The sequence below is a fragment of the Neodiprion pinetum genome, chromosome 2 (genome assembly GCF_021155775.2).
Source record: "Neodiprion pinetum isolate iyNeoPine1 chromosome 2, iyNeoPine1.2, whole genome shotgun sequence".
Taxonomy (NCBI): Eukaryota; Metazoa; Arthropoda; class Insecta; order Hymenoptera; family Diprionidae; genus Neodiprion; species Neodiprion pinetum.
This window is the reverse complement of record NC_060233.1, coordinates 37,929,347-37,948,128: the sequence shown is the minus strand read 5'-3', so window position 1 is coordinate 37,948,128 and position 18,782 is coordinate 37,929,347. Positions and strand designations below refer to the sequence as shown.

The 18,782-nt window shown below is 38.3% G+C and overlaps 2 protein-coding genes across 4 annotated transcripts in view; one reads left to right on the top strand and one right to left on the bottom strand.

Annotated features, from left to right (window-relative positions):
* The window catches only part of LOC124212968 (aarF domain containing kinase 5), a 68,749-nt gene that overhangs the window by 24,734 nt on the left and 25,233 nt on the right, over positions 1–18,782 (top strand). The window contains exon 1 of one of the 2 annotated variants that reach the window (XM_069133858.1): positions 13,200–13,278. The exons of the other annotated variant lie outside the window; for it this stretch is intronic. The gene's annotated coding sequence lies outside the window, so the exon portion shown is untranslated. Of the gene's footprint in view, positions 1–13,199; positions 13,279–18,782 lie in introns of those variants that run through there. 2 annotated transcript variants of the gene reach the window in all.
* TP53INP (Tumor protein p53 inducible nuclear protein) overlaps positions 1–18,782 on the bottom strand; it is a 62,416-nt gene that overhangs the window by 23,568 nt on the left and 20,066 nt on the right. Inside the window, exon 1 of one of the 2 annotated variants that reach the window (XM_046613694.2) lies at positions 13,538–13,902. The exons of the other annotated variant lie outside the window; for it this stretch is intronic. The gene's annotated coding sequence lies outside the window, so the exon portion shown is untranslated. Of the gene's footprint in view, positions 1–13,537; positions 13,903–18,782 lie in introns of those variants that run through there. 2 annotated transcript variants of the gene reach the window in all.

Below are 18,782 nucleotides of genomic sequence, written 5' to 3'. Positions count from 1 at the left end.
GTATATATATACAATATATACATACAGCAAAGCTATTCTAAGATTCTGGCACTGAGAACTTTGACTGGGACTTTGCCGGCGAGGTGATTGAATAAATCCTATTTTAAAAAATAATCTTCCGAGAATCAGGCAGGCAGGCACGAACGTACTTCTGTTCTGTCGTCTCTTCCCTTCTCTTACCTTCGCTCCTCGACTCCTCCCGCTGTCGCTCATTGATCAACGTCCGCGTTAGAATCGACGATAGTTAATTACCTGTCCGTCGTATAAAGACGACGACGTCTCGTTTCTCATTGCTCATATTATCCGCGAAGAAGCGAGAACAACATGGGTATAATGCAAAACATGCAATTAGTACGTCAGGCGCAGGAGAAGGTTGCAGGAGAAGAAAAATTACGTTAAATTAATCAATTAGCAACAATTCTGCACTCGGATCACTGCGCAAACGAGCAATAGCTTCTTTTTTTTTCAATTACAGCTAATACCCGCCGTTCGATTGTATACTCGATTTTTCATTTAATTAGAAAAAAGAAAAGAGATTAAAAAAAAAAAAAAACACAGTGAACACTGAGCTGAGTTACAGACGTGTTATAATTATTGGCTAGAAAAACTGGTCGCTCAGAAAATAATTGGGTACTTATATAGCGGCAGAAGGTACGGTCAAAAAGGGATTTCCACGTTGATGCGTGTTACGTGCGCATGGCTATCTATACGTATAATATAAAGTATCGAGATATCGGTGTTGACAAAGCGATAACAGTCCAATTTCCGTTTTCTTCTTCGTCGAAAAGCGTATTTTACAATACCGTTTTAACATATATCTATTGTACATATTTAACGACTATTTTCCAAACGGTTTACACATCGTAATTCCGTGCAAAAGTATGAAAAACCGCATCGCCGCGCTCGCTCGCGTGTAAAATTTTTATTGACTTATTAATATAACTTGCAAATTGGCGATCATGCGACCGTCGCGTCGCCATTTCACGCCATATTGCAAAGTCCCAGCGTAGGTTAACAATAATAGACGCACGGCATGATGCAACGTATAACGTATATAAAGTGTTAACATTCATTAGCGTCCGGCGAAACAAACGAGGGATAAAACGAGAGATAAATTATAACAAGGTTATAATAAGCCGGGAATCGGTGATACGAGTTTTTTTTTCCCTCTGTCAAAGGATAAGGAGAATTAAAAAGGACTGCAAATGCAATTTCGACAAACGGAAAAACGAAATATTATTTAAAAAGTATGTATGTGCCATGAAAAATGTTGCGTAAAAAATATTTTTAATATCTTTCAACGGTAATTGGAGCCTTTTTTAATTCTCCTGTTCGAATAACCTCGTCTGTGAAAGTAGTATCACTTTATTCTTCGCGTACGCGAAATAATTTCTCTCCTCGCGTCGGGCATCGCGCCAAGTGGTGCAGCAAGGCTGTTTACGTGTATTTAGAAGTATTTAGGCGTCGGTACGCACGAGTGAAGACCGATGATTGTTATTCGACGGTGGCTGTGCAGGCGGTTTGGTTCACGATCATCCGAGAGCGCCGCCGCTCTCCGTTACGTGCGGAGAAAATTACAATATTATAGGTACGATCTCGGCGTGCTGAGTGCAGTTAAATTTACCTACGAAAATTCCGGACGATCAACGCGTATCTCACATCTGAACAAATTTATAAACGACAAATTATACACTTTACTCAACTGCATAAATTCCCGATAATAATAATCGTGCGAAAATATCACAAAGTTGGTTATAACTTGTAACAACACCGGTGTGATACACGGTTATCGCTTATTTTGAACTGTTGTTGTTGTTGTTGTTGCTGTTGTGAGTATACGAAATTTTTCGACATCTTATCGTGGATCAGTGGATAATTTTTTTCATTGCAAGTCGAATACCAAAAAATAAATATTACTACGTCGGATATTTTCTTCCATCATAATCAACGATGTAGAAATATATCAACCAGGTTAGAGTGAAAAAAAGAAGTTTGTTAATAGTTAGTGACAATCTGCAGAAATGCGTAAACATGACTGTAATATTAACCGATCACCGTCTTAAATTGCTCCTTTTTTTCTTTCCTTTTTCTAAATGTCATATAATTTTCAATCCGGAATTCGGAGATTTCGTTCAGACTAGACGAAAGAAAAATAGTGTAATTCTTTTTATCGCTATATATTGATGCTCAGCAGATCAAGTATATAAGGTATATAAATATAATACCCCTGTGTTGTAGTCACGAGTGCAATGACCATGTATAATATAAATATTACAGATAGGAAGGTACGAGAATGACGATGAGCATCATTATCATTATCGTCAGCTTTATACAAATTCTTTCAGAGTCGTCGATTATCGAAATTAACTTCGTGCTTTTTGGATTTTTCTTTTTTTTTTTTCGTCAAAGTAATTGCGTAATGGAAAACATGTATCCGTATATATTTGTATATACCTAATATGCATATATCATATGCGTCGGGTAAAAATAGTACTAGGAAAAAGTCGAAGGAACGAAGTAAACACAGTCCGCGGCAATGCGAATGAACTGACAATCAATACCGGGCGACCCGAGCCCGTTCCGTTCCGTTTCGTTTCGTTCCGTTCCGTTCCGTTCCCTCCTCGTCCCGCAAAATCCCCGCCGTAATAGGAGCAGCTCCGCGTTTTCCGTATCCCCGTGAAACTTCCCACCGCCGACGACTACAACGGTTATCGACCCCCGCAGAGCCGGAGGACTGGATAACGTCAACGGTTCCTGGACTGCAGCCCGTGCGTTTGACTGCCGAGTTTTCTCTTCGTACACATTACGTATAAATTACGTGAACGAAAACAGTCCGCCTTGTTATTTGGCAAGCAAAGCTGCGCGTGCACGCTGCAGACTGCACGGCAAAATGATGCACGAGAGTAAAGATTTCAATTCCGTTTATGCGGAGGGCAGGCAGCCCTCAAGTCGACGTCTCGGTTTCCGGTCCGCGGTTCTTTGTTCGGGGAGTTTTAAAAGCTGCCCTGCAAACAAGTGTGGGTACCACGTTTCGTAGGGTCGATAATACTTAAGACTCGACTTTTATTTGCCGGCTGGTCCCGGGAGTTCCAGGATTCCCTTACGCCTCCACCCTAGTTCTTCAAAAACCGACTTCCTACTTCGCGCCGAGACCAATCTGGAGATGGTTGGTTCGTTTACTGGTGCTGCTTCAGCCCTTAAGGGGGTGCCCTGATCGATTTCCACCTTGTCGCGTATATATATCTCCAATTATCGAAGAGCACGTATCTCAAAGGCGAAAAAAGGCTTGTGAAAAAAAAAGAGGAAGAAAAAGAAATGTTGAAAATGAAGCCAAAAAGCACATTCTGCCTTCTCTTTCACGCGTATAAAATACTGTACGTTCACGAATCATACACACTTAACGTAGAAGTGTGCTGTTTAATTTGGCGAACACCGTGCACCGCGTCACTGTATAAAATGATGTTTCAAAAGTAAATTCCAACCATTGCGTAGGTAATGTGCGTGCGTGCGTGTGTGCGTGTGAGAATACACAAGCCGTAATTAGCCAGATCTATTTCCGGATGAAAAGGCGGCTGCAAAAACAAACGCGAACCCTCCGCAGATTTTCCCCGATGTTTATTCGCCTCGTATCATTGCCCGTACGCATATACCTGTTGCGGTTAAAGAATTAAACGATGATTGATGAGAAATTTAAAAATACAACGGATGATAACGTGCGTATAACGGCATACGGAGCTTGCAGAAATTATTTTTACACGGTAATGAATTTTTCCCAAAGGTGATCGATAATAATTATAATTGACGAAGACTTTATCACGGACGAGCCTCTCCGATTTCCTCCCTCCCTTTAAATATTATACTTTCACTCACGGGCCTCTTACATTTCACCCTCGACCGATCGATGAGCCGCGTATGTACCTACATATACGTATAACGTAGCATTTTATCAACGTCTTATCGCCGCCGGCGCGAGTTTACGCGAGAAGATAAGCCGAGGAAACTCACGCCACCCGTCTTTAATTGCTTTCCCTACTTTTTTCTCCCTACTTCTCTTTCTCTCTCTCTTTCTTTCTTCCATGTACTCGAAAAAGAGAGAAAATACATACAACAGACGTAAAAATAAACCGTGTTACATTAAATGAATAACAAAGCCAACCTGCGAGTATAAGACGGTACATGTTCTACAGCCGTATAACGTCAGTAAGTTTTTTACCGGTCGACAGGTTAATACGTAGGCATTTAACGCATAATTTGTATCAACGTGCAACCGGAGATAGACGCGTTGTGTTAGCTCGCACGCACGTCGAAAACACCTCGGAGCATGATCAATAACATGTTATGGATCCGTTAATAACTATCCGAAAAGTTGGAAAGAAAAAATGTTGTTATCGTACTAGATGTGATGATGATGACGATGATTGTATCGAAATTCTTGTCGATTTTAACGAACATTGATATTTATTTATTTACGCCGTTTCTTCTTTCTCACATGTACCATTAATAATATACCCCTTATTGTAAAGTCGATTCGACGATAATACCGAGACTTGAGAGAGTATTATTTACGATTTAGCGCATCGATGGCAACAGTATCATGTATACGTATGTACGTATGTGTTTCAAAACTGAACGGTTTCTATAAGCTAGAGGATAAATGAAAATATTATGGAATTCAAAAACAGGAATACCCGTATTTCTGCGTAATTTTATATGTGTCGTTTAGTGAAAGCTGTTAATTTTAGCAACTGTGTCTAATTGTTGAGATGTAACTAAACGGCGCTGATCTACGAAAAACGACATACGCGTAATATATATGTTATATTACGTGTAGAAAAAAGAAAGAAATATGAACAAACAAAAAAAATTGTAAAATATCCCGAGTATAAAGATCTGTGAATAAATCGAGTTGACCAGGATTATTGAAGACACAAATTTTGATAACAAAAATCAACCGAACCTTGAAACGATACGTTGCGGCATTACTTAATTCAATTCGATTACAAAATTTTCGTTAACGATTTCGAAATTGAGCAGGCGACGTTATATACGCGTATGTACACGCACACACATATGATTATATATATATATATATAATGATCGTTGCCTGGGGTGAAGTTTGTATAAACGATGATTAATGGCGACGCTGAAATGAAGTGCCATCACCTACGCGTACGTACATACAGGAATAGGAGGGCGAGGGTGGAGTTGGGAAGAATCGCGGGGTCATTTCACTCTCGATTATCTGCTCCTCTACCGCCACAGCGTCATAATATACCTACAGAGTTAATAGTTGTATTCACATATTCGCTGCAATTATTCTACACTACATGATAAAGTTTTATGTCAAAATTTATTCATCTACACTTGTTCACTTCGCCATCAAAACTTGGCCAATTTCACGGTGTCCACTGGTGAGAGATTTCGAAAAACGATCAGAAACGTCACAGAATTCATCGGTTCATGGTAGAAAAATTAAGGCGGTATGAAAGGAGAAGAATCAAAATTCTAAGAAATACATTTTTCCGCGTATGTACTCGGTTCCAATGACCATTGTCGGTCATGAATGTACTTTTGAATACTTTCATTTATGTACAAAAATACAACATGAATTAGGAATGTTTAAATCAAATTGTAAAATCAGTCATTTTGACTGATCTGGGTAGTTCTAGTGTTAGAAAGGGCATCGTCGTGTGTCTGGAGGTGTTAGGTAAAGGGTGTAGGGTGAAGGGTGAAGGTGTAGGTGCAGGTACTCGGCGCACTGCGCGTTCCGGAAAGAAGAAGGCAGTCGGCCGGTGGTCGCTTAGCTACGAAAGCTGTCCATTGGCCGAGGATCGTCGTTGGTTGTTTTCAAAGGTTAGGTTCAGCGACCTTAGCGCACTGACCCGTACCCGTACAGCGTAGGTAGACCGAGCGTAACTCTAACGTTCCGGTTGTCGACTAATTTCGAGAATGAAATTGACACGACGAGGGAAATACGCTCGGAAAAGATGACATTTTTCTTTCCGTCACATTGAAGTTTAGTAACGCGTTGTCGGAAAAACGGTTATTTCGCGATTTCAGAACTGCCTGAAACTCAGTAAACAGTTGCGGAACAAAACGCACTGATATTTCGAAATCTGATTACGAGTTCCTTAAAAATCCTTGTAAAATTAAGAAAACAGTGATTTTCTCCCCAATGTTTCGTTACGACAATGTTACCAACGTAAAACGAGCTCGCGATCGGATTCTTCTAATCGCGTCGACGTTATACCGCGAATAAACGAACGCCGTGCAAAGGATTGATTCTGATCGAAACTTTAATACGACAGGAAAGCTCCGACGTTGGCACGATGGCGTGATAAACGAACGAAGTGAATGAAACGAACGAGGCGAGTGGAGTCGAGGATTTCGGATCACCCTGACTCGCGAGCACCGTTACAACGAGTTCAAGGGTCTTTCTTACAGCGAGCATTTATACCGCAAGGATCTCTAGTCTGCACCGAGGCCTTTGTCACTTACGATCAACGTACCCCGTGTCTCCGCTACGCGTACAAAGTACCGTATAAGTGTATGCATGTATTACGGTAGTACGCGTGGCGATTTCGCAACGACCTTTTGTGTGTAACGAACCGTAGGATACTGTATTATTATAGGGGCAGCGTAGAAGGACACGAGCCTCGACATCGGTGCCTGGATCAGTTGAGATCGTAATATCGAGCAGCGGCGATGATTCAATTTTATTTAACGCGTTGGCGTTGTCCGTTCACGAAAAAAACCGAGGCGACTCTGTTCCTTGACATTTGCGGAGAGACAAAATAATAACAACAACAACAACAACAACAACAACAATAATAATAATAATAAAACGACTACGATGTGACTTTCTTCGAATTCGTGAATTGTAATGAAATCGACAAAATCAGGTCAAGGGCCACGAGGTTGAAGTCAGTAACGTTATCGTAACGAAACATTGGGGAAAAAATTATTTTCTCAACTTTCAAGTGATTTTTAAAAGACTAAGATGTTCTATTACGGTTTACTGGATTACAGACAATTTCAAAATCGCGAAATGATAGTTTTTATCTCGGCATGAATCGTTACGATGACGTTACTAACTACGATATGATCAAGGAACAAGGATCGTGAAATCGGCGTACCGAGACGAAAAATCATGCAGAGAATGAGGGGTAAAAATGGGGAATTTTTTTTTGTCGTCTTTCGGAGTATTCGGTGAACCCGCAGGCAGTTACCATCCGTATAACCAGACTGATTAACGATTCTCGATCAATTCGCTCGAGGTTTGATCGGTAAGCTATGTGTAATGCTATACGATACCAATATTGACTATATTCGCGTCAAGTGAATAATCTCCCTAATCGACAATGTTTCAACTTTCGATCTCCCAGATTTTGCATTATTATCTTATACCGCAGCGAGTTTGAAATCAAAGTTGAATATCTTGTGCGCACCTGCGATATGAGGAAAGAAAGAAAGAAAAAAAAAACGTGGACGTTGAGAAATTTGTCATTCGTTCGATTATCCTACGCACATGGTATACCATGTTATACGCGCGTGAATATCTTACCGAACTTGCTCGACGACACGTAAATAGCTCCTCGTCGTTTTTTCCCCGATACGCCAAAAGTTTGATAATGCGTACAATTTTTTCCACCTTCGATACGTTAGAAAGAAGAATATGAAGAAGAAAAGAATGCAAGAAAACATGAGACTTAAAGCTATAGCCGTAAACGTCTAGTATATATATATATATATATATTTTCCCAAAAATACGGCAGAAAAGTTTACTCAACCACAATGATAACTTTTCCGACCTGAAAAGCGATAGTAGGAAAGTAAACGTTATGGTTGAGTTGGGAGTCAAGAATAATTTTCGACAGCTCTTGTAAGTCGTTATTTTCAATTGACATTGAAAATAAAAAATGCAAATTAATGTTCGACGACCGTACTACGCGAGTATTTTCTCGTGTTGGATGTCAAAAATATAGTTTACGGTCTAAAAAAAAAAATAAAATTCATGCTAAATGTGTGCTAAAATCGACTGCTCAATTTATTTATGACAAAAATCCAAACGGCTCCTCTTTACACTTGTGCTAAAGTGCCCAATACTTTCGAGGCCTCTTTTTAGACGAGGAGCAAGAATTTTCTTTGTCCGCTCGAACGAAAATCGAAAAGTTTTTTCATTTGAAACACCTTAATAAACATCTTACATATACATATATATATATATATATATATTCTTACGGTAAAACGTAATGACGCAACTTCAAATCGACGAACTATTCACTGATTATACCAGATACGTAGACATGTACTTATATATGTATATACAAGTTTGATAAACTAGATATGCGCATTATTCGTAAACAAACGTATGTGTACAATAACGCATAATATGCCAGCCCATTGATATTCCGGCTTATCGACGCGTCGTTTATTATTTCTTCATTCATCTATAGTCGTAGATTTGATCAACAGATGCTATATTATAAGGAATCGTCGATTCGTTACGATATCAGTTTTTATATGAGATATATATTATACAGACATAACAGTGACTCAGGTGATGCGCGACGATCGATGTATGTACATACATGGAGTACGAGTATCACACATGTGACTTAATGTCGTTGATTGACGAAAATATGTTTACCAAGAGCGTTGAATTATATTTTATTTTGTTATTTTTTCTATTCAAACATTGAAAATACTACGCATCACCTCTCTCCCTTAAATATCTTAAAATTATACGAGTTATAGCCATCTCAACTTATCGCTGTACAGATACGTAATGTGTTATGTATGCTGCTTTGAAAATATTTATATAATATTTTTCCAAGCGATTCTACGTAGGAAGGTGTATTAATAATACGTATAACATTCGTTGGAACATCTCACCGCATACGTCACTTTAGCGATATTTACGTTACGCGTATTGCGTGTTACAATTATTACGCTTTGCCAAAACATGTGTCACGTATACATATATAATAAAGCGAGAGAAAAATCGCGATCAACAAGACTTAATTGGTTTACCTATAAAATGTTGACATTAAATTCGTTGATGAAACAGGTCCTGTCGCGTGAAAAAGTGGGGAGAAAAGTTAGCATTTTTTTTGTAAACACTTCCGATCGAGATAAGCCCGAGTTGTGTTGGGAAATGAATTGATCGCCGCTGTGTAAATACAATGATACTTAATCTGCGTCGTTAAATTGCAACGTATGTACTTGAAATTGGCGGGAAAAACAAGCTCTCGACGCCTATTAAAACGTCGCGGGCTTGACGGTGTGTATTTTCTGCTATATTAGAAAAATGCAATAGAGAAAAGAAAGAGAAGAAGAAAAATAAAAATCATCGTTACTCGGGCGTATCTGCATCGATGATGCAAATTTTCCACGTTATTCAGTCCTGACTTCGGAATTTTTTGAAAAAATTAGATTACAGTCAAGAGCCGATCGTCGTTACAAGATTGAAATTTCACGAGGCACAACTCTATCTTTCGGTATAAAAACTTTTCATAAATTCATGTAGCGGTTCTATGCATTACTATATACTTTTATGTATGCATGTATGTACAATAATGTACATGTATTACACTGCATCTGTCATTCCTCGGCTATTACTTACCCTACCACCACTACCGTTAAACAACAACCACTAGCACAGAAAAAATCGCAAATTTCACATGCGACCGGCCGGATTTCCAGCAGTTTAATCGAAAACTATTCAGACGCGTAGGAATCTCGCTGCGGTTTTTCGACAGCTGAGCGTATATCTTTCAATCGCCTCTCGTGCGCTATATGTACAAACATATTTATATAATAATAATAATTAATTACAAGAGTAGAAAATACACAGGCGATTATTTTAGCGATGACGCAACGCTCTCGCAGAAATCAACAAAAATTGTATATTAAAATCTGTACCGTGTATTGCAATACGACGCGATACGATAAAGAAATATGTTGCAGACGATGAAAAAATTTCAAGAAAGAAAAATTGTTTCAGTTTAGATATACGTACGTATCAAGACGATCGAGCGGCACAATTGCAGTGAAGTTTCAAGCGAGTAATCGTCTAGCGTTATAACGACGCGACGAGCGGATGAGTAAAAACATGTAAGCTGCAGAAATACCCCGTACTTTTCATCTATCGCACCTTTTGTGTTCACCTTAAAAAATGTTTGCAACAGCAAGCTGTGGTAAATATATCGCTTGAGAACGGATCCTATACACACGCGCACCGTTTACTCGTATAAACATATCACTGTAAGGTAAAACACGTTTCTCTTGTAGTAATTCCTAACTGTGATACATTCGTAAATAAAAATTGGCAAAAAAAAAGAAAAAAAAAAAAGAAACACGTTTCATTGCGCGTGTGAACAAACGTCTCGTTTCGCAACGCACTTGTTGCACTCGTTATACGCGTGCAATGTACATCGAGTATAGGTATAATTGTATCTGCATATATGCTGCAGCAGGTTCGCCGCGTGAAATGCGTGTGGGTGCCATGCAATATCTTACATATGAATACACGCGTGTAGAGGTATAATGTAATACGTACGAAGTGAATTGGTCGCGTAAATTGCTGCGAGGACATGGTACACGCGATAGGAACTTCGAGTTGAAGGAGGAATCGATAATCTCTCATTTTATCTTTCCCTTTCTCTCTCTCTCTCTCTCTCTCTCTCTCTCTGGCTCATTGTTTCTTTCTTTCTTTCTTTCTTTCTTTCTATTTCGAACGAAGGTCAGTACGCACGTAACGCAATATAATATAATATATGTATAATGTAAGTATACCTACATGCATAAAAGCCACGCATGGGTTGCGGTTCATGTGAGTGTGAATCACGAAGGATCCGCGTTGCCCGTGACTAATTTCTACGTCCATTAACGGGGTTTCTCTTTATCTCGGTAATATACGTTATAATAACGTAATTACGCTAACTGGGTCAAATCGATTTTACGAGTATATAATATATATATGTACCGTACACACACATATTTTAAATATATATATATACATATATACCATTATTCGACGGCCAGACCGCAGCATTTATGCAAATCATCGCGTCCCAGGCGGCTGCAGGTGCGATGATTACACACGTGTGAACCTGTCGTGTAAAAACACGTATGCACGTATATACGTACATATTTATGCGTAACCGTGAAAAATTTAAGACGAGATTATTTATATCGTTGCAAATAATTAATTTTTTCACATTCCTGCAATTTATAATGGCTAGACTTTGTTTTTTCGCTGCACCTTCGACCGCACGAAGGTCTTTTCAATTTTTTTCAAAAATTGCCGAGACGCGATCAGGCTACGAATTTTTTCCCTGCAACTTTACACGCTTGTAACGAGCAGGTATAAATAAATATTAATAATATAAATGGCGACGCGTAATTCTGCCGATTTTTTTTTCTGCTATCCATATATTGCAATACATTATAATCCTTTAAAAATAATCTTTCGTTCGTGTATGAATAACAATTATGCATGAAAGATTCGGCTGCGGAAGAGGAAGTTTTTCTTAGCACAATATTACATGCTCTTGGAATATTCACATCGCGATTTTATTGCACCGCGCTAATGACAAGGGCGCAAAAAACTTGTTACGTACAGTTCGTTCACAACGACCGATAAGACGGGCGAAAAATTAGTAACAAGAATCGTGAATCACGATGATAAAACGCGTAGACTTGAGATCGAAACGTTATTTCCAAATAATTAGAATAAGATAAAAATTCAACTAAAATAAATATAAATTGCGAAAGATTTTTACTACCGTTTTAAAACCGTCAAAGGAGTTTATCTATTTAAATAGAGTTTGTACAGATATTCGCTAAATCGCAGATGTTCGTTATCCACCCCACTTTTTTCTATCCAACGAAAAATAAAAGAAATTAAAAAAAAAAAATAACAAATAGGAATAAATAAATCACACAACAATTGCACCGCGCGCTTAATTATTACATCGATGACGTTCCTCGTCGCACGTGTATACGTACACCCACATCCCATACATACGATACACCAATCGTTTTCCAAACGTGCGGTACAATATGAGAAACAAAGCACTCGTTGACATAAGCCAGCGTATAATGACGCCGTAGGCGTGAAACAAAGGCTAGTTATGACTGAAACTCGTCTTTAGCGGTGTCGGGTTAGAGCGAATAGAAAGAATCGCGCGTGTCTGAGGAACGGAGGGCCGGATAATTAAACAGGTTTCGTCATTGTTGTATTTATTGTCGGTATGTCGTGTTATCGGGTATTGTTTTGTTTACAATATCCAGGTATACGCGTACACACGCATACGCAGGAATTTGCCAATTTATTGTTATGACTGAATATTTTATCACAGCGTATTATCGTATCGCTAATTAATTAGAGAATTAATAAAATCTACGCTGTATACAGTAGCCACACATACACACGCAAATACAACTCATGTTTTACGTCTATCCTCAACTCGTTATACTCGCTACTCGTATCACAAACGATCCTCGCATTCGTCGTTAATTCCACAGCCTCGGTGACCCAGTGTTACACATATACCAACACGTTATATACACATGATGCGCGTGCGTATGTATAACGTGATAAATAAAATCGCGGTAATCAAGTCTCGCAGGGTTGCACGTGCCTAATATCTTTCTCTTCTATTCCCGCGATTGAAATTAAACGAGAAGATCGTCGCGACTTGAATTATACGAAAGGTATAGAAAATTATTGAATTACATATTGAAGAATATGTATGTATGTATGTATGTTTATACACACGCACACGCACGTATATTTACACTGTGTAAAACGTGTGTTAAACGTATCTGGCTTTGTGTTTCTTTTATCTGGCAGAGAACAAATTCCAGGCGTATATACCCACACATACATTATACGTTTTTACCTACAATACGCGTTATTCGCAAAGCGTTTCGACGTGCAATATAACATTACACGCGCCGTCGCTCGGCATAAAGGGACAAAGAATTTCATTCTTTCAGCGAAATACCTACACTTGTTAAAATTCATTATACGGGTTATACGCGTGCACGTAACGCGCAGCATATTATACGTATAACGCAAGACGATAAAATACTTGGTGCACACGTGTGAAACCGATTAGAGTTGAACGTTTCTTATTGTTTTTCGTCTCTATACTTTATATCGCTCATTCCCTATTTTATCGACGATGAAAATCGTGCAGCGAGATTTTAATTTCCATAAAGCCAAAACTTAAACAGTCAGAAATTAAATCTTCTTATTGTCGGAGACAAGTGAGTAAAAATACGTGCTGTAATTAATAATTTCTAAATCAACGTTCCGCACTTTTCTCGACAACGATAAATTCATCACGCGTGTAATACGCGCATGATATATTTATACTCTGCGAAATAGGTAACGATATAAGAGAGGATTCGCGGGTGTAAATTTTTTCTTTTTTTTTTTTTTTTTTCTTTCACACACACATCTTCAGTTTCCAATATTTTTATGAGAAGGAAAACGAACAAACAAAATAAAAAATTGATCACCTACCAGGCGGATTACGTTGTATCCAGAATGCGTCCGATGCGGTGATAAAAAGCACTCGATTTACCAACACTATGTCTATATATATATATATATTATTAAAACTCGTCTGTAAGACCGCGAATTCGAAAACTAAATTCAACCAACTACGCACGCTGTTAGAATTGTCAGTACCTGTAACGTATACCCAACGACAAATCTTGACTCAGGCGTGGATAATAAGCGTAGAGTGTATAGAAGGTACGTTTCAGGTGTGCCTGTGATATCTGTTATCGCAGGGAGAGTAAGAGAGAGAGAGAGAGAGAGAGAGAGAGAGAGAGTGTAGAATCACTTTTTCACGATGCCCGCGTCCCGTGGGCTGGCAGTACAATTGGCAACTGACGTTACTGACGTTCGGCAGAGTCTCGCTCGGCCGAACCACGCGTATTTCGCTCGGCTGTAACCAATCAGCTGATAACCACGTGCTCGCCTCCACTCCGCAGACTGGGTGTGAGAGAGAGATAGAGAGAAAGAGAGAGAGAGAGAGAGAGAGCTGCTTGTATTTCCCTCCCTCCTCTCCGCGCCGCGGTGAACCGCTTACTTTTAAGCGAGAAAAACCGATCTCCGCCCGCGGCTTGCAGACCTCTCGATGTTGTCTGAACAAAGAAAAAACGCCGCGCGGTTGTCATGCGACGTATGACGACGACGACGATGATGATGCAAGTGCGTGTACATAATCTAATACACAGATGCGTACGCGGATTATAACAGGATATAATTTCGTCAATTACAGTAGCTGCGACATGTGCAATATATATTACGTTGCATAGATTATGCTTGGACGAGTGTGTGCCGCGTTTTCTTTCTATAAACTTGTACATACTTCCTCGAATCACGATACGTATCTAGCTTTTACATGTGTGTACATAGTTCATACGGTATAATGCCTGAAAAGCTGACGAAGAAAGAATTTAGAACGCGTATTGTAAATCGTCTATTTTCATTCGGTTTAGCGGAATTGATCAATTCATGCGTAGGAACGACGATCGTGATATTGAAATTTCCAAGTGCTAAAGGAGCGGTTGAAAACTATTACGTTGATACGAAGGTGACGAGAGACTCTGGTGCAGTCTAGCCGTTTGTTTAACTTTGAACTTGAGAAAAAAAAAATCATCATATATCACTGTTGACCCAGTATTGTACACGTATTACGCGTACTTCACGCGTAACGCTGTCAGTATTTGTGTTTATACATGTACACATGTACATGTTACGTGTTAAAAACGTGTATAACTGGTTTAAATGGCATATGTATATATATATATATGTATGTGTATATATATATACATATAGGTACATATAATACTAAATACTTGTAATGGAAAATAAACTTGAGCAACCGCGTGCGTTGAGAATGAAAAAAAATTTTTCTCTTTCATAGAAAACCTCGACAAGAGTCTACCTGTAATAATGTGAAGTAGGTATACCAATTACACGCCACCGAGCCACGGCTTTCTCGTAACCGTTTTCCATTGTACAGTTTTCTCCGAAGTGCGCAAGTATTACAGGTACATGTATAATAGAATGTAGATGCATAATAGATTCGCCGCCCTCAAGGTTGCGCGCTGAACACACAATTCCACGACTGCTTTCACACCGTCGCGAGTGAGCTTTATTCGTATTGTTGTAAAAGTTATATTGTATTATACAAATGGCAGCCTGCGGCACATTTATGTCAGTATGTATACGCAATTATACAATACGTACATGTAATACACGTGTACTTTGTATTGTGGAAAATTTATGTAATTACAAGATTTACGGATAGATATACAATGGGGCATTCCATGTACATCTCTATCAAGATTCTACATCGATTTCTCAGATTGTTTTTATAATTTTTTTTTTATTAATGTACATTACGAAAAATCCAATATCAATTTTTTTTTAGATTTCTTTTCCACCCAGAATATCTGAAGTATGATTTAAAAACTTGAAACAAGAACCCCCACTTTGTAAAAACTGAAAAATTTCGAAAAAACTTATGAAGTATAACAAAATTTTTGACACCTATTAAAATATGGAGATTTTATGACTAATATAATACATACGTATATATATATATATGTGTGTGTGTGTGTGACATATGTGTATACATGGACGTATAAATTAACGCGATGTGGAAAGAGAGAAAAGTTTCGCTGACCTTACCAAATGTGGTAAAAGCATTAATGTCTTTCTTTGATTCAAAGTAATACGTACACATACATACACATATATGATCCATCATTTGACTCAACGTGAACCAGTGATCGAGGGAAAAAGAAAAAATTTCATCGATGAGTGAACTCATATTCGTTTCAATGGAAAAAAAATGAACCTGATAAAAACACATTTCTTTCGCCATATTTGGTAACAGTAACAAAATGCTGTGTGTATATTTATTTTCTTTTTCGTAATGGACTTTGACACAGCAGATGACAGAAGATAAAAAAAAAGGTTATCGCGCGTGTACCTACATATTGATAACGAAGCAAATGAGCGGTGAAAAAAATTTGCGATAAAATTCGCGCGCACTGCGTGATTCACCTCCGACATTGCGATATGCATCTATTTATATATATGTATAACGTACGTACATTATTCTAACTGCGAGACGCCCGGTTTGTTGCTGTAAAGATTTCGCAAGCTTCGACGCGCGTGTATAGTGTCGAACACATCGATACACCTGTTGAGAGAGGAAGAAGAGAAGATGGAAAAAACGACCCGCCTGGCAATCGCGGAGGAAAATTTTCAGCTTTTCGACAATAAAAATAAAAACGCAGCTACCCGCATTCGATTTTTTTTGTGTTTAAAAAATGATTAAGTATTTCATATATCATAAATCAAGTTTATTGCCATTTCGTATTTTGGATTCAAGTGAAATTTTGTTTCCTCTCAGGCCGTATTTTCCTTTATATTACACGTTTCAACCGAAATGATTGCTGTTAACGAATTCTCTTGCAGCCTCCTTGTTGTGCCTGTATCATGAATTCCTACCGTTGAACGATAACAAATTGAAAAATGTATAATACGCACGGACTTGCTTATCGACCGCCCCGCAGTCTGCACCGTCACTCACGTTTCCTTCACTTTGGTAATTATTGAGCTTATCAACAGCTGATCGTATCGCGGACGGACTTTTGTATTCGTTATGCAACCGGCGATCCAGAAAAATCGGTACGTAGGTACTTTCGACCGTTATAACGTATCGCAACAAAGATGACGAAAGCCGCGATACCTTATCGATTATACGTGTGTGTATGTATACGTGATATTCGCACACCCGTTATAAGAAATTGAAATTTTCCTAAATGTCGTTACTGTTTCTATAATAGTACTCTGCGTATTAGACGACGTTAATTAGGCTGGCCGCAAATTTTGGAGAAAAAACCAATTCCATTACGTTTCCAGGTTTTCCAGGACCTAACGATAAGAAAGTTACTAAAACCTAAATCGTTTAGCCTATTAACTCTGTATTCGGTTGAAATTCAAGTCAAATTCCAAAAAAAAAAAACAAAAAATCCCTGACAATTCTCGGGTTTTCCATGACCGCTTTTAAATTCCCAGACATTTCCAGGTATTCCAGGTGTCTGGGAACCCGGATAACGCTTTTGCGGATTACGAACGGATAATCCCTCTTATTTCATTAATCATCAGGGTGATAAACTTGTGTCTCGCGTTACGAAACCTTTTTTCTTTTTGCACTGTATCTTCGAACCTGAAAGAAAATCCCGATACGTTGCAGTTGATGCATCGAGCTTTGCACTTAATGCATCTATACAATTACAATTGTTATTATAATAATATCAAGAATCGAAAATCTATATCTGACATTATTGCAACTTGTTTCTTTACAGATTTTTTTATTCGTGTCGTAGACACAGACTGTAAGCAATCGCGAACATGATCATCATCATGACCATGACGATGATCCGTAGAATGAAAATAACATCGCGCTTATGATAGATAAAAAAAAAACGTTCTGAATGTGAAACAGCCGAAGCATTCTCAAGTCCATATATATATATATATACATTTAGCAACATCGAGTTTACACGCATCCCGAAATAGGTATTTCAGAGATTATAGCCTGCACGCAACGGCCACGTGGCCCAGTTGTATTTGCGAAGTGCTGACAAAACGGGAATTGCATATACATATAAATATACATATACATACCGTCGAACGGAAAACCGAGACCGCTGACGAAAGAATTGGATTAAACGCATCGTCGTGAGTTCGAATAAATTCGGATACGGAAAAAAAGAATTGCACGAAAGAGGCTGACGCGCAAAACGCGCTGCAAAGTATTTTACCTTATTTTAAAGGTTAAAAACTGTTTGCTTTAATTAAAGATTCGAAAGTATAATTACACATGCCTCGGGTTAGCTTTAATTAACTCGCCCCTTGGCAATCATTATGCGCAAAGTGATTTGTTTCCAACGAGTACAACGAATTTGAAAATAATCTCGCGATGACCGGCCTTTGAATGTAAAATAAAAGAATTTTGAAATAAAAGATAGGATGTCTGAGCGTTAGGCTTCGAATTTAAAGTCGAATCATCGATATAATTACCAAAAATACGTTATATCGTATTTACAAATAAGTTGGTGAATTTAAATTGAATCGAAATATATGTACGAAAGTAAAAAAATTAATTAGCGTTTCGTGATTAGATGGATGTAATAATTTTAGGATCAAGAACAAAATAATCACTTCCGATATCTGTTTAAACTTTTATTGAAATAAAAAATTTTATTCGTTCTCGCGATGTAATTAAGTCCGTTTAATTACTTTCTGTCCAATAATAATAAACATACCTATTATGATATATTTATTCTGGAACGGACTTGTTTGTTGTGCAGAATTCTGAAACTTTGATAATGAGAAAATGTGCGATAGTATATTTCGATGAAAATTGTAATAAGTTCTCTCCGCCGCAATAAGTGTTATAATTTAGGGCGTCTTGATAAAATACTCAGGGAAACGACATTCGACACGCGTTTCAACTGTACCTACACGTGATAAAAAGCAGCATATGCAGAGGCAGACCCGAGGCTTGTATTACAGGACTGCAGACGTTATCGATTCGGGAACTCGGTTCACTATGAATTATTATGCCCATAATTAGCACAATGTTTATCCGCACGTATATGTATACACAAATACCCAAGCAGAACGAGATAATCGCTGCGTCTCGTATGTATAATTTACATACACAATATATATA